The sequence below is a fragment of the Eriocheir sinensis genome, chromosome 20 (assembly GCF_024679095.1).
Source record: "Eriocheir sinensis breed Jianghai 21 chromosome 20, ASM2467909v1, whole genome shotgun sequence".
In the NCBI taxonomy this organism is placed as follows: domain Eukaryota; kingdom Metazoa; phylum Arthropoda; class Malacostraca; order Decapoda; family Varunidae; genus Eriocheir; species Eriocheir sinensis.
In genome coordinates this window covers 15126301-15142932 of record NC_066528.1, presented here as the reverse complement: position 1 = coordinate 15142932, position 16632 = coordinate 15126301, and positions in this window count along the sequence as shown.

The following is a 16632-nucleotide window of genomic DNA, read 5'->3' as shown; positions in this document are numbered from 1 at the left end:
TCTCCCTTCCTTCTTCCCTCTTTCTACATTCCCAAGCCGTCACATTTCCTTCTCTTCCTCTTTTTATTCATTTTCTTTCCTGTCTTTTCCTTTACTCTTTCCTCCCTTCATCCGCTTTCTCTCCTTCCTTCCTTCCTTACTTGTTCGTATATTTTCTCTCCCTTCCCTCTTCCCTCTTTCTGTATTCCCTAGCCGTCAAATTTTTCTTCTTTTCCTCTTTTTATTCCTTTTCTTTATTGTTTTTTCTTCCTTTTTCTTCCTGGCTTCTTTTTATTTTTATTCCATTTCTTCCTACCGACCTCTTTTCTTCCTTTTCTCTCTTTCCTTCCTTCTTTCCTTCCTTCCTTCTTTCGTTCAATGCTTTCTTCCTTCCTTCCTTCCCTTTCTCAGTCCTTCGTACCTCCTCTCTTTCTTCATTCTTACAAAATCTCTACTTCTTTCTTTCCTTCACTCTTTTTATTCTATTTTTTCCTTCCCTTTATCATTATCTATCTTTCTCTTATCTTTCTACTTTTCCTCTCTTCCTCTATTCCTTGCTTCCTTCCTTCCTCTCATCCTATCCTTCCTTCACTTCATCCTTCTACTTCTCCTCTCTATCCTTTCTTTCCTCCTTTCATCCTCCTATATTCTCTTCCTTTCATCTTTATGTCTTTATTTTCCTCTCTTTACTCTCTCCTCTCTTTCCTTTATCCTCCCTTTCTCCTTCCTACTTCTCCTCCTCATCCCCTTCGTCCCTGCTGCCCCTCCGTCCTAAGGCTTGCAATCCCCAAACCGCTCCACACATACACGCGTGCAGCCAAACCCACTCCATCACCCGCCTCTTGTTTGCCCTGACTGATGGCACACAGGCGCTAGTGTTGCCAAGTCAAGAGGCGAGGTGACGGGGAGGGAGTCTGGCCGCTCTATACCAAGCCACGAGTCGCCTCAACGTTGCTAGGTATTGTTAGGTTAGGGGATACTTAGCGTTGATCTTGGTTGGTCTTTGAGGATGGATGTGAAGGTAAATGGTTTAAATAGGAGGAAGGTTGAGGAAGGGAGGATAGACGAGAGAGCGGAGAGATTGAAGGAGAAGAGGTAGGAAGAAAGGAGAGAGGAAGAAAATAGGATGTAGAAATGAAGGATGAGAGAAACTAAGAATGATTGAGAGAGGGAAGGAACGAAGGAAGGAAGGAAGAAAAAAAAGTAAGAAAAAGAACGAAAAAAAGAAAATAGAAAGAAAAAAGAAAGAAAAAACAAACAAGAAAAAGGAATTAAGAAAAAAGAAAAAAGTTAAGTGAGATGTAGTAGAGATTGCTTAAAGGTCTGTATGTGTCTGTCTGCCTGCCTGTTTCTGCCTGTCTGTCTGTCTTTATCTGTCTGTCTATGCATTTGCCTCCCCGTCTTATCTAATCCCTTATCACGGACTCACATATTACATCATGACAAAGGCCATTCATAGCCAGACACATTGAGACGCTGCTGATAAGGGCTTGGCGGGGGGGCTTCCGGCGAGGGGGAGGGGGAACAAGAGGAGGACAGGGAGGGGACAAGTAGGGGACGAGGAAAGGACAGGGAGGGGACAAGATGGGGACAGGAAGGGGACAAGGAGGGGACAAGATTGTAGACCAGCATTTCCCTACCTATATAATTTTCCCCTGGGGGAAATTTTATGATTCCAGGGGGAAGTTTAACCTGAAGGAAATATAAATTACTAGCAGTGGACCGTATTGGCTATACAGCAGCGCCACATGTGGCCACTCAAATCTAAGCTGTCCTTTCCCTAGAGTTCAAGTTATAGACTAGAGTGCGTCTGAGGCTGTCTCAGGGTTACACGGCCATGATGTCGCCATCGCTCCAAGCCGATGATTGCACACACTTCACTCCTACCGTATTTCAGTTTTTCTCCATGTCAAATAGTAGAGTCAGGAAATCGGGTAGGAGTAAAGTGTGTGTAGCCGTTGGCTTGGAGCGGTGGCGGCACCAAGGCCTTGTATCCTGGAGGCAGCCTCAGACGCACTCTAGTACAGAACTTGAATTCTATGGAAAGTACTGCTTTGACAGTTCACCGACTGGCCACGTGTGGAGCTGCCTGTATAGCCGATACGGTCCATTAGTCGGTATTTCTTTTAGGGGGAAATGTCTTAACTTCAAAATCTTTTCTCTTCATATTTCAGGACAGTATCTACAAAGCTCGCGCCTTCAACTTCATGACATCGATCTCTTTCTTCCAGCATGGCATTGTCTGCTCGGCTCCCACCAGCACGCCTCGCCTCACGCATCGAAGGGTAAGTACAGCTGCGCCAATTCTTTTTTTTTTCTTTTTGTTCTCCTTTTCTTCCGATCATGACAGCGTTTCCTCGGCTCCCACCAACACGTCAAGTCCTATGCATCGAAAGGTAAGGACAGCTGCATCTATTCCTGTTTTTTTTTTGTGTGTGTGTTCTTTTCTTTTGTAGCATTTCCGTTGTTGATGAGCGAGGCTGTTTCATTTCTGTATATTTTATTTCTGTATATTTCTGTATATTTCTGTATATTTTATTTCTGTATATTTCTGTATATTTCTGTATATTTTATTTCTGTATATTTCTGTATATTTTATTTCTGTATATTTTATTTCTGTATATTTCTGTATATTTTATTTCTGTATATTTCTGTATATTTTATTTCTGTATATTTTATTTCTGTATATTTCTGTATATTTTATTTCTGTTTATTTTATTTCTGTATATTTTATTTCTGTATATTTTATTTCTGTATATTTTATTTCTGTATATTTCTGTATATTTTATTTCTGAATATTTTATTTCTGTATATTTTATTTCTGTATATTTCTGTATATTTTATTTCTGTATATTTTATTCCTGTATATTTTATTTCTGTATATTTCTGTATATTTTATTTCTGTATTTTATTTCTGTATATTTCTGTATATTTTATTTCTGTATATTTTATTTCTGTATATTTTATTTCTGTAGACTTTATTTCTGTATATTTTATTTCTGTATATTTCTGTATATTTTATTTCTATATATTTTATTTCTGTATATTTCTGTATATTTTATTCTGTATATTTTATTTCTGTTGCAGGACTTCGTTAATCTCTAAAGTTGCTCCCGTTCCTGTTTTCTATCGTATGTCATCGTATCGTAGCCTCCCGAAATTGACCTCTTTTTCGGGCACTCCTCTGAACGCCTTTTATAGGAGCAGTGAATAGTGGTCCTTTTTTTCATTATTACTATTTTTTTTGGCCCTTGAGCTGTCTCCTTTGCTGTAAAAAAAAAATGTTGCTGGACTTCTTTCGTTAATAAGTAAGTTCTCTCTATATATAGGAGCAACACCATCAGGCTTTTTTATATATATTTTTTTCTTAGCCTTAAGCTGCTGCCTTCATTACTGTAAAAAAATACCCGAGACTCGTGTGTGTATATATATAATAGCAGGAGAAAAAAAAAAGTCCTAAGAATACGCGAAAAAAACGTGTATTGTGTGTGTGCTCGTGGTAGGGAGATGGGAGGAAGGAGGGAAGGGAGGGAGGATAGAGGAAGGAGGGAGTGAAGGGCAAGAGAACATGAGGTTTTAAGAATACGAGAAAAAAAGGAGTATATGTATGAGCGTGGTCGGGAGAGAAGAAGAAAGAAGGGAGGAAGGAGGAAGGGAGGGAGGAAAGAAGGAGGGAGTGAAGGGCACGAGGTTTTAAGAATACGAGAAAAGAACGTGTATATGTGTATGTGTATGGTCGGGAGAGAGGAAGAAGAAAGGGAGGGAAGGGAAGGGAGGGAAAGAAGAGAGGGAAGCGAAGGGAGGCAAATCAAGGCAAGTGACGGAAAGAAGAGAGGGAAGGGAAGGGAAGGGAGGGAAAGTAGGAAGGGAAGGAAAAAAGGGAGGGAAGGTAAGGGAGGGAATGAAGGGGAAGGGAGGGAAAAAATGAAGGGATGGGAAGGAAGGAAGGGAAGGGAAGGGAAGGAAAAGAAAGGAAAGAAGGGAGAGAAGGGAAGGGAGGGAAGTCAAGGAAAGAGAAGAAGGGAGAGAAGGGAAGGGAGGGAGAGAAGGGAAAGGGAAAAGAGGGAAGGGGAGGGAAGGGAAGGAAAGAAGGGAGGGAAATAAATAAGGGAGAGAAGGGAAGGGAGGGAAGGGAAGGAAAGGAAAGAAGGGAAGGGAGGGAAGGGAAGGAAAGAGAAGGGAGGGATGGGAAGGAAAGGAAAGAGAGGTAAAGAAGGGAAATAAAGAAGGGAGAGAAGGGAAGGAAAGGAAGGGAAGGGAGGGAAAGGAGGAAGAGAAGGGAGGGAAAGGAGGAAAGGAAGGGCATCCAAACTCGACCTTCTGACCTTTCTTTCTCCTTCCTCACTTTATTTTTTCTTTACAGCATCAACGAATAGATTTTTTTATTTTTATTTTTTGTTGTTTTCTTTGTTTTATGCCCTTGAGCTGCCTCCTCTGCCGTACAAAAAAAAAAAAAAGGTCTTAAGGGCAAAGCAGAGAGATCTAAATTGGGAAAAGGTGGACCACAGGGGGGGAGGGGAGAGGGGGGAAAAGGGGGGGGGCGTGATCTAGGCCAGGTGGAAGGTATTAAAACGGGGGGAGGGGGAGGGGAGGGGATGACGGGGAGAGGGGAGGGGGAGGGGGTGGAGGGGGAAAGGGGTGGAGAGGGGGAGGGGAGTGTGGTAAATGAGGATGGTGAGGGAAAATATTTAGAAGGAAAACTTAAAAATGGTGAGGCGTTTGAAGCTGACTTGGATTATGGAGGTGAAGAGGGAGGGGTGAGGGGGGAGGAGGTGAAGGGAGAAGGAAGGGAAAGGGGGAGTATGGTGTAGAGCAGGGGTTCCCAACCTTTTTGTTCCCCTGTACCCCTTTGGGCATTTTTGTAGGTTCCCGTGTACCCCTAAAAATTTAGGATAAAAAAATGATGAAATTGTAATATTTGGTTTTATTTTATAATGAAATCTATGTGTGTAGACTGATGATATAATTTAAATAACAGTTTTGCTTACTAAAATGAGGAAATTGAAAAAGAAAAACCACGATATTGTGCAAATTGACTGCAGATTACAACACCATTTATTGTACAGTAGTGGTTATTCTCTCGGACCCAATGTACCCCCTGAAAAGTGCAAATGTACCATTGGGGGAACATGTACCCCGGGTTGGGAACCCCTGGTGTAGATGAAAGGGAGAGGGGAAAGGGTATGGGGGATTCTGCACCCACCCTTTAATTCCCTTCCCTTCTCTTCCTTCCCTTCCCTTCCCTTCCTTTCCCTTCCATTCCCTTCCCTTCCCTTCCCTTCCTTCCCTTCCCTTCCCTTCCCTTCCCTTCCCTTTCCTTTCCTTTTTCTTTTCCTTCCTTTTTCCCTTCTCTTCATCCTTAATGTGTGTGTGTGTGTGTGTGTGTGTGTGTGCGCGTGTGTGGGTGTGTGTGTGTGTGTGTGTGTGTGTGTGTGTGTGTGTGTGTGTGTGTGTGTGTGTGTGCGTGGGTGTGGGTGTGTGTGAGAGAGAGAGAGAGAGAGAGAGAGAGAGAGAGAGAGAGAGAGAGAGAGAAACAAAAAAAGAAAAAGAAAAAAGAAAGAATGAAAACAAAAACACAAACAAAGAAAAAAGAAAGATGAAAGAAAAAAAGAAAAGAAAAGAAAGATAGAGAGAAAGGGAAAAGAACAAGCAAAGAAAGATAAAAAAGAATGAAAGAAAAACAAAATAAAAAAACGAGAGAGAGAGAGAGAGAGAGAGAGAGAGAGGGGGGGGTAATCAAGGGGTGTTTGCCTCTGCCCTCTCGTTCAAACACACCAGGATATTAATAGCAAGCACGCCCCCTCCCCCCTCTCCCCCCTTCCCCCCCCTTCTCCTCTCCCCTCCGTCCTCCCCTCTTTCCTTCACTTTCATCTCTTCTCTTTCATCACCTTCATTTTCTTCTACCCTTTTCTTTTTCTGTGTATTTTGTTCCTTTTCGGTTTTTAATTTTGTATCCTCTTTGATTTTTTTTTTTACTCCTTTTTCCCCTCCGTTCCCTTCCCTTCCTTTTTTTTCCCCGTATCTTCCCTTCTCTTCCATTTCCTTTCATTTCATTCCAGACCATATATATTACTTCCCTTCCATTTCTTTCTCTTCCTTTTCCTTCCCTTCCCTTCCCTTCATTTTTTTCCCCGTATCTTCCCTTCTCTTCAATTTCCATTCATTTAATTCCAGTCCATATCTATTATTTCCCTTCCATTTCTTTCCCTTCCTTTTCCTTTCCTTCCCTTCCCTTCCCTTCCGTTTTTTCCCCTTATCTTCCCTTCTCTTCCATTTCCATTCATTTAATTCCAGTTCATATCTATTATTTCCCTTCCATTTCTTTCCCTTCCTTTTCCTTTCCTTCCCTTCCATTCCTACTTCCTTTCCCTTCCCTTTCTCTCCCATCCCTTGCCTTCGATTTCCTTTCCTTCCCTTCCCTTCTTTTCCCTTCCCTTGCCTTGATTTCCCTTCCCTTCCCTTCCCTTCCATTCCATTCCATTCCCTTCCCCTCCCTTTCCTTCCCTTCCTTTCCCTTCCTTTCCCTTCCCTTCCCTTCCCTTCCCCTCCCATCCCTTCGCTTTCCTTCCCTTTCCTTCCCATCCTTTCCCTTTCCTTCCCTTCCCTTCCCTTCCCTTGCCTTGATTTCCCTTCCCATCCTTTCCCTTCCCTTTCCTTTCCTTTCCTTCCCCTTCTTGTCTTTCCCCTCTCGTTTTTCCTTCCCTTCCTTTCCTTTCTAATATTTTTTTTCTATCCGTTTCTAGTCTCAGATTAACCATACGAGAGAGAGAGAGAGAGAGAGAGAGAGAGAGAGAGAGAGAGAGAGAGAGAAAACGCACCTAAGCCCAGTAATTAGGTTCAGGTGAGGTGATAATCAAGAGAGTGTCACAGGTGTTGATAGCGAACCACCTGCTAATTAGCTACACCTTGCCCGGCCACCTCACCTCACCTGTGTGTGTGTGTGTGTGTGTGTGTGTGTGTGTGTGTGTGTGTTAGCGTAAGCAGATAAGGAGACGGAGATTAATACTGAGGCAATGCGTAAGTTTCTTTTAATTCCTTTTGCTTCTAATGTGAAGAACAAAAAGAAAAAAAATGGAATAGAAGAAGAGAAGAAGAAAGAAGACAAGGAAATGAAGGAATAGGAAGAGAAGGATGGAGAGAAAGAAGAAGAGGAGGAGAAGGAGGAGGATTTTGTGTGAGAAGCAAAAGAAGGAGATATGAAAGGAGAGAAAAGAGCGAATGAATAAGATAAACTAATGATAGAAAGATGAAAGCGGAAAAAAAGCAGATCAAGAGAAAGATAAATAAAATGAATAAACAGTCGAGGAATAAAAAAAAAAAACTGCTATATAAAGGACATTGATAAAGATGAGGAACAGAGAGAAACGGATAAGGGAGAGGAAGTGAAGGGGATAAAGATAAGAGATAAGGAATAAGGGGATAAAGAAGGAGGAGAGGGAGAGGTGAGAGGGGAGGCGAGAATGCAGGAAGGGAAGCAGGGACAGGAGGAGGAGGAGGAGGAGGAGGAGGAGGAGGAGGAGGAATGTTGGGTGGTCAAGGAAGGGTGAGTGACCGCTGTTTATCTGTCTACGTGCATGTCTGTCTGTCTCTCTGTCTGTCTGTCTGTGTGTGTGTCTGTCTATCTGTCTGTCTGTCTGTATGTATGTATGTATATGTGTGTCTGTCTGTCTGTGTGTGTGTGTGTGTGTCTGTCCATCTGTCTGTCTGTCTTCTGTATTTGTCTGTGTCTGTCTGTCTATCTGTCTGTGTGTCTGTCTGTCTCTGTCTGTCTGTCTGTTTATCGGTTTTTTCTACATCCAAATCTTAAATATTACAAACAACATCATTTTACGGAAGTCACATGAGGAAGTTTTAGTAATAGTAACAAAAGAAAAAAATAGTCGTGGTAATAGCAAAATGAAACTAGCAGAATAAATAGTTTGGGTAATATATCAGATAAGAAAACAAGGTAATATTCTTCTTCAGTTCCTTTAAGTTGAATAATATAGTTTTCATTCATTTTTCTTTGTTGCTTGTGGATTAGTTTCAATACATGGTTTCATTCTGCTTCGTTTTTTTTTTTTTTTATGAATTTTTCGCTGTTTATTCATATTTGGTAAAGTTCTGTGACCAATCTGAGTTTTTTTTTTTTTTTCGCTGTTTATTCGTATATGATAAAGTCTGACCAATCCGAGTGCGTTAATTTTTTTCGCTGTTTATTCGTATATGATAAAGTCTGACCAATCCGAGTGTGTTAATTTTTTTCCGTTGTTTGTTCGTATATGATAAAGTCTGACCAATCCGAGTGCGTTAATTTTTTCCGTTGTTTATTCGTATATGATAAAGTCTGACCAATCCGAGTGCGTTAATTTTTTTCCGTTGTTTGTTCGTATATGATAAAGTCTGACCAATCCGAGTGCGTTATTTTTTTCCGTTGTTTGTTCGTATATGATAAAGTCTGACCAATCCGAGTGCGTTAATTTTTTTCGCTGTTTATTCGTATATGATAAAGTCTGACCAATCCGAGTGCGTTAATTTTTTTCGCTGTTTATTCGTATATGATAAAGTCTGACCAATCCGAGTGCGTTAATTTTTTTCGCTGTTTATTCGTATATGATAAAGTCTGACCAATCCGAGTGCGTTAATTTTTTTCGCTGTTTATTCGTATATGATAAAGTCTGACCAATCCGAGTGCGTTAATTTTTTCCGTTGTTTATTCGTATATGATAAAGTCTGACCAATCCGAGTGCGTTAATTTTTTCCGTTGTTTATTCGTATATGATAAAGTCTGACCAATCCGAGAACGTTAATTTTTTTCACTGTTTTTTTGTATATGATAAAGTTTTCTGACCAATCCGAGTTCATTAATTTTTTCGCTGTTTATTTCTACATGATAAAGTTTTGTGACCAATCCGAGAACGTTGACAGAATCACGTTAATTCTAAGTAAATTCGGTCATTTCAGCTTCAATAAGTAAGTAAAGCAAGCAAATAAAGTAAACAAATAAACTCGGTAAGGTCAATAAGTTCAATAATTGTAGGTAAGTTCAGTCAGTTTAGTCGGCGCAGCATCCTTGGAATTTCGCTACCTGGCACTAATTGGGCGTTGGAGCAAGCCGGCCTGGTTACCGTGAGACATGTATGCATTAAGACATCTAAGGTATTTAATTTCCTTCCCCTTTATTCCTCCACTTCTATCTTTATTCTCTATTATTTTATTCCTCTTCTCCTTTTTCTCCTCCTCCTCATCTCCCAAGACCCCTTTCGCCTCACTGCCTCCTCTCTCGTCCACTTCTTTCTCTCTTCCACTTCTTTCTCCCGTTCCACTTCTTTCTCCCTTTCCACTTCTTTCTCCCTTCCACTTCATTCTCCCTTCCACTTCTATCTCCCTTCCACTTCTTTCTCCCTTCCACTTCTGCCTCCCATCCACTTCTTTCTTCCTTCCTTCCCCTGTCCCTCCCTTTTTTCCTCCTCCCTTCCAATCCCCTCCCTTCCGTTTTCCAATTTCACGATGCATCTAAGGAAACGTTGATAAGTTACTCGTCATAATAGGAAATCAAAACTTGGTCTCATGAGCCAAAGAAGTCAATCCCTTTGGAGAGCTTCAAGGCCAATATACCCAACAGAATCAAGAGAGGTGTATCGTTTGGACGTGAAAAACATTACCCTGCCCCTCTGCCCCCTCTGGTCCCATCCCTTCTTTTCCCGTATCCCTTTTAACGTTATTTTCTCTTTCTCGGCGTCTCGGGTATTGGTGGGTGCTTAACAGGCTGCTTATAGTGTTGTACTCCTCCCTCTCTACCTGCTTCGCCTCTCTTAATATTAATAGTAAAAGGTAAGATTACGTTTGGAACACACGCTATAGCTGCGCGTGGCCCCGGTGCTCATCTTCGTCCCGTTGCCCCGTTGAGTCTGTGGTGGGAGGGAACCTTAACCCGTCCGCTGCGATTGGCACGGATTTTGCCTTCACTGGTCTTTCTCTGCCTCTGTGGTGGATAGTGGAGTGTTTCCCATGTGGTATTGGTTGTTGGGTTTCCTCTCCCAAGGTGCAGGACTTTACATTTTTCTTCAAGGAATTGTAGCAGCCACTTTTTGTTTCATGCCTGTAGCTTGGTGATGTCTTCTTGTAGGAAATCTCCAGTCAAGTGGTCAACCCGACACAGGAGCAGCGTGACGTCACATTCGGGTTCCCACAGTTTACCTTCTCCCCAACCGGCCTCTTGCAGACTCCTTACGTTCTTATGTTCTTATGTTTTCCCAGGCACCCATTCACCGACTGCCCGACTGCCTGGGTCTGAATTCGAACCCAGGACCGCAGATTCGAAGTTAGGGACGTTAACCATTGCACCGCGGAGACAAAACACGTGACATAGTCCAATCTTTCGGCCACCTCTTCGGATTCTTTACAGGAGCAGCGAGTAGCGGGCTTTTCTTTTTTTATATTGTTGTTTCCTTTTTTTGTGCCCTTGTGCTGTTATCCTTTGCTGTAAAAAAAAATATATGTAAATGAAATAAAAAAAATAGGTAAGATTGTCTATAAGCTCCCAAACCAAACATGAAATCTACGTTGATATAAAAGAGTTAAGGAAGCTAATCACTGCACCGTGGAGGCGTACAGTGTGATGATAATAAACACCTGCGGATCAGTCTTCACGCGGGCCCGTCTGATTGGCGTAAGCTCCACCTGGCGACCACCTGGCGAGAACGAGTATAAAGTTTAAAACAAAAGGCACAATCTCTGGCAAGGCTTTTGGCTCCTTAATGTATAAATAAATGCGAATTCGCCTTCACGAGCGCAGGTTTTACGGGCGCCTCCACCTGTGCGCGTGTCACCTGAGTAAGCGGCACCTGGCGAGCACCTGACGACGCTGTGAGTGCAGGTAACTGATACACGTGAATTATATCTTGGCGTGAGCTGCTTGTATTCTTTTTTTTTTTTTTCCATGTTCAACCCGGTAGCAGCAGGGATCATGTTTCTTAATGGTCCCTCTAAGCGAGAAAAATGCGTAAAAATCATCACTCACACAAACCATTTCATAATACATATCAAAGCATTTGTGATCAGTTTATACATCGTCTATTTTTGGGGGGGTTATATCATGGCACAAATTTGGCCCGTCGCTGCTACACGGTAAAGCCACAAATTTGGCCCGTCGCTGCTACACGGTAAAGCCACAAATTTGGCCCGTCGCTGCTACACGGTAAAGCCACAAATTTGGCCCGTCGCTGCTGCACGGTAAAGCCTCAAATTTGACCCGTCGCTGCTACACGGTAAAGCCACAAATTTGGCCCGTCGCTGCTGCACGGTAAAGCCACAAATTTGGCCCGTCGCTGCTACACGGTAAAGCCACAAATTTGGCCCGTCGCTGCTGCACGGTAAAGCCACAAATTTGGCCCGTCGCTGCTACACGGTAAAACCACAAATTTGGCCCGTTGCTGCTGCACGGTAAAATGTCTACCTGTCTCCTCCGTGCAGCAGTGGTTAGCGTGCCTGGCTACGACTCCGCGGTCCCGGGCAGTCGGCGTGAAACTCATCCAGCTGTTCATCCTCCCTCTCGGGCTGGTCGATAAATGGGTACCTGGGGAAACCTGGGGAAACCTGGGGAAGGTAAACTGTGGTAATCCCGGACTCCACATTGGCTGTGTCTAAGGTAATGGGGAAGGTGTGTGAGTGCATGTGTGTGGGGTGGGAAGGTGTGGGGGGGGGGGAGAAGGAGGGGGAAGGAAAGGGTTGAGGAGTTAAGGGGAGGGGCGGGTGAAATGGGGAAGGCGTGTGAGTGTGTGTGAAGGTGTGTGTGTGTGTGTGTGTGTGTGTGTGTGTGTGTGTGTGGAGGGGTCTTGGCAATGCATTCACGTGTAGCTTGTAGATTCCAGTACTTGCCAAGGTCAGATTCTTAAGCAATATAAACAAAATAAACGGAACCAATTAATCTTCCTCTCCTATCCTTGACGTGTAACCCAAACTCTGTCACCACGAGAATATTAAAGAGTGGTCAGTTTTAATACGCAAAGTCTCGGAGTAAGAAAAACCCTAACCTTCACTAATAAAGAAACCAATAACTCTTCCTCTGTCCTATTCTCTTAGTGTAACCCAAAACTCTGCCACTACGAGAATATTAAAGAGTGGTCAGTTTTAATACGCAAAGTCTCGGAGTAAGAAAAACCCTAACCTTCACTAATAAAGAAACCAATAACTCTTCCACTGTCCTGTTCTCTTAGTGTAACCCAAAACTCTGCCACCACGGAAATATTATAGAATGGTCAGTTTTAATACGCAAATCTCGGAGTAAGAACGAATGACCCTAACCTTCACTAATAAACAAAACCAATAACTCTTCCTCTGTCCTATTCTCTTAGTGTAACCAAAACTCTGCCACTAAGACAATATGAAAGAGTGGTCAGTTTTAATACGCAAATCTCGAAGTAAGAACGAATGACCCTAACCTTCACTAATAAAGAAACCAATAACTCTTCCTCTGTCCTATTCTCTTAGTGTAACCCAAAACTCTGCCACTACGACAATATGAAAGAATGGTCAGTTTTAATACGCAAATCTCGGAGTAAGAACGAATGACCCTAACCTTCACTAATAAACAAAAACAGTAACTCTTCCTCTGTCCTGTTCTCTTAGTGTAACCCAAACTCTGCCACCACGGAAATATTAAAGAATGGTCAGTTTTAATACGCAAATCTCGGAGTAGGAACGAATGACCCTAACCTTCACTAATAAACGAAGCCAATAAATGTTTCCCTGTTCCATCCTCTCAGAGTAACCCAACCCCCTCCTCTCCCTCTTCCTTCCCCTCCCCCTCCCCTTACCCCCTCCTCTTCCTTTACCTCCCCCTCCCTCCCTCCCTCCCCCCTTTCCCATGGAGATAGGCGGTGAATTAAGAGCCTACGAGAGGAAATTATTTACATATGAAGGAGCTTAGGAGGGCGCTAAGTGAAGGCGCAATAAACACAGGTAAAGGTGAGAGAGAGAGAGAGAGAGAGAGAGAGAGAGAGAGAGAGAGAGAGAGAGAGAGAGAGAGAGAGAGAGAGAGAGAGAGAGATTTGTGGTGTTTATGGCCCTCTTAACAACACAATAAGAGTTAACTTTAAGTATTTAGGAAGGGAATGAAAGGGAATGAAGGTCTCACACTCTTCCTTTTCCTCCTCCTCCTCCTCCTCCTCCTCCTCCTCCTCCTCCTCTTCCTCTTTTTAATCCCATAATCACGTACAAATGTTAACCTAGTGTTGCAGAGGAAGATCAAACACTAAGGAGGGTTTTAAAAAGGGAGGGAGGAAGAGAGATACGACCACCACGACGCTGAACCCTCTCTGCGCCAAAAAGGGTGTTGGGGACGACTCTTTAGGAGGATCTGATTGCTTTTAGGAGGATCTGATAGCTTTTAGAGGGATCCGATACTCTTTTTACTTATACATGTGTCAGTGAAGAGATTTTGTGGTGGAGAAATTAAGTGGATAAGGAAAAAAAAGTGGAAAGTGTACGTCTCTTTTTTTTTTATTTTTTTTTTTTTCTCTCTACCTTGCGGTCCCGTACTAGGAAAAATAAGAAAGGGGATTGAATACCTTTTTTTCATTTTTAGGTGTGAGTGAAAAGATTTAAAAGTGGAGAAATTAATTAAGTGGAATAGGAAAAATAAGTGGAAATTACGTCCCATATTTTCCTCCACCTCCGCGATCTCGTCCTGAAAATAAGTGGAAGGAGAATCGAATACCTTTTTTTTTTAGTTTCAAATGTGTGGGTGAAAGGATTTAGAGGTGGAGAAATTAAGTGGAATTGGAAAATAAGTGGAAAATACGTCCTATATTTTCCTCCACCTCCGCGATCTCGTCCTGAAAATTAAGTGGAAGGAGAATCGAATACCCTTTTTTTAGTTTCAAATGTGCGGGTGAAAGGATTTAGAGGTGGAGAAATTAAGTGGAAAAGGAAGAAAAGTGGAAAAGTACGTCTCATATTTTCCTCCACCTCCGCGATCTCGTCCTGAAAATAAATGGAAAGAGAATCGAATACCCTTTTTTAGTTTCAAATGCGTGGGTGAAAGGATTTAGAGGTGGAGAAATTAAGTGGAAAAGGAAGAAAAGTGGAAAAGTACGTCTCATATTTTCCTCCACCTCCGCGATCTCGTCCTGAAAAATAAGTGGAAGGAGAATCGAATACCTTTTTTGCTTTCGTAGGTGTGGCTGAAGTGATTTAGAGGTGGAGAAATTAAGTGGAAAAGGAAGAAAAGTGGAAACGTACGTCTCATATTTTCCCCCACCTCCGCGATCTCGTCCTGAAAATAAGTGGATGGAGAATCGAATACCCTTTTTTTAGTTTCAAATGTGTGGGTGAAGAGATTTAAAGGTGGAGAAATTAAGTGGAATAGGAAAATAAGTGGAAAATACGTCCTATATTTTCCTCCACCTCCGCGATCTCGTCCTGAAAAATAAGTGGAAAGATAATCGAATACCCTTTTTTTAGTTTCAAATGTGTGGGTGAAGGGATTTAGAGGTGGAGAATTTAAGTGGAAAAGTACGTCTCATATTTTCCTCCACCTCCGCGATCTCGTCCTGAAAATAAGTGGAAGGAGAATCGAATACCCTTTTGTTAGTTTCAAATGTGTGGGTGAAAGGATTTAGAGGTGGAGAAATTAAGTGGAAAAGGAAGAAAAGTGGAAAAGTACGTCTCATATTTTCCTCCACCTCCGCGATCTCGTCCTGAAAAATAAGTGGAAGGAGAATCGAATACCCTTTTTTTAGTTTCAAATGTGTGGGTGAAAGGATTTAATGGTGGAAAGAATTGTAAGTAGCTCTCATTTACACCTATTTTTTTCCTCCTCCTCTCTCTCACCACCGTTTCCATCCTCAAGAAGATAGATAGAAAAGGGGGATCTAATACCTTCTTACTTTCAAATGATGGAGGTGAATGGATTTAGAAGTGGAAAAATTTTAAAGTAGGTCTAGTTTATATTTTCTTTCTTCTCCCACGCCTTCCCATTTTTTCCCCTCCCTCGCCTTTCCAACTCAAAAAAAAAAAATAGAGGAAGGAAAATCTAACCCCCCTTTTTCTTCCACATGTCACAAGCGAAGATAATTAGAGGTGGAAAGAAGTGGAAGTTCCTCTCATCGACATTTGATCTTTTTCGTCCACCTCCTCTTCCACTCCACGTAAAAAAAAAAGGAGAAAAAGTGACTTGATCTTTTTCTCCTCCTCTCTTCCATCTTTTCCCCACTTAAGAAGGAGAAAAAAAGTGAAAAATCCTTCGTTTGTTGATTTTTTGTTTGTCTGTTTTTACGCATTGAGGTTCTGGAGTGACACTTAAGTTTGGGCTCAACTCGAAATGAAGCGGCCGTATTTTTTTTATAGCGATGCCGTTTTTCTCATGCTACTACTACTACTACTACTACTACTACTACTACTACTACTACTACTACTACTACTTTTTTTTTTTTTACTACTACGGGCCTCCATCTATTAGAGTTGCGTTGTGAGCGGTATATTCTCTCATATCCTTTCACAAAGCAATTCATTGACCCCACCCCGCCATAATAATAATAATAATAATAATAATAATAATAATAATAATAATAATAATAGTAATGGTTGAAGGGGAAAGTGGAAGTTCTTGTCGATGTAAAAGTTTGTCATATTCAATCGATTTCATAAACACAAACTTAACCTTTCGCTTCTATCGTTGTGTTCGTGATCGTTATAATATCAATCTTCTACACACACACACACACACACACACACACACACACACACACACACACACTAACTTGACATGTTCACAACGAGTCTTCTACTTGTATACAACAGACTCTCAGGCCTCCAGTGTGTGTGTGTGTGTGTATGTGTGTGTGTGTTGACCTTCCTTTTAGTGACCTTGACCTTTCGTACCTCCCTTACGCACATGCTTAATATGGTGACCTTTTTATGAGAGAGAGAGAGAGAGAGAGAGAGAGAGAGAGAGAGAGAGAGAGAGAGAGAGAGAGAGAGAGAGAGAGTAAACTAACAGGAAAGCAAAGAAAGGGAGGAAGGGAGACGTGAGAATTAGAGAGGAGAGAGAGAGAGAGAGAGAGAGAGAGAGAGAGAGAGAGAGAGAGAGAGAGAGAGAGAGAGAGAGAGACCGGTCCCCTATCAGAGGTAACCTTTTAATTTAATTGCCTCTTATACGGGTAGATATAGCCATTAAGCTCATTAGTGTGTGTGTGTGTGTGTGTGTGTGTGTGTGTGTGTGTGTAGATTTGTGTTCACTATAAATAAAAGATACAACGAACTATTTTCGTGAATTATTTAACGCCATGGAAAGAGGTTGTTGAGATCCGTCGTATGTTGTTGTGTCGTTTTTATATCAAATTAGTTGGGTTGAGTCGTAAATTGAGTCGGGGTGAGTCGTAAGTTGAGTTGGGGTGAGTCGTAAGTTGAGTTGGGGTGAGTCGTAAGTTGAGTTGGGGTGAGTCGTAAGTTGAGTTGGGGTGAGTCGTAAGTTGAGTTGGGGTGAGTCGTAAGTTGAGTTGGGGTGAGTCGTAAGTTGAGTCGGGGTGAGTCGTAAGTTGAGTTGGGTTGAGTCGTAAGTTGAGTTGGGGTGAGTCGAAAGTTGAGTCGGGGTGAGTCGTAAGTTGAGTTGGGGTGAGTCGTAAGTTAAGTCGGGGTGAGTCGTAAGTTGAGTCGGGGTGAGTCGTAAGT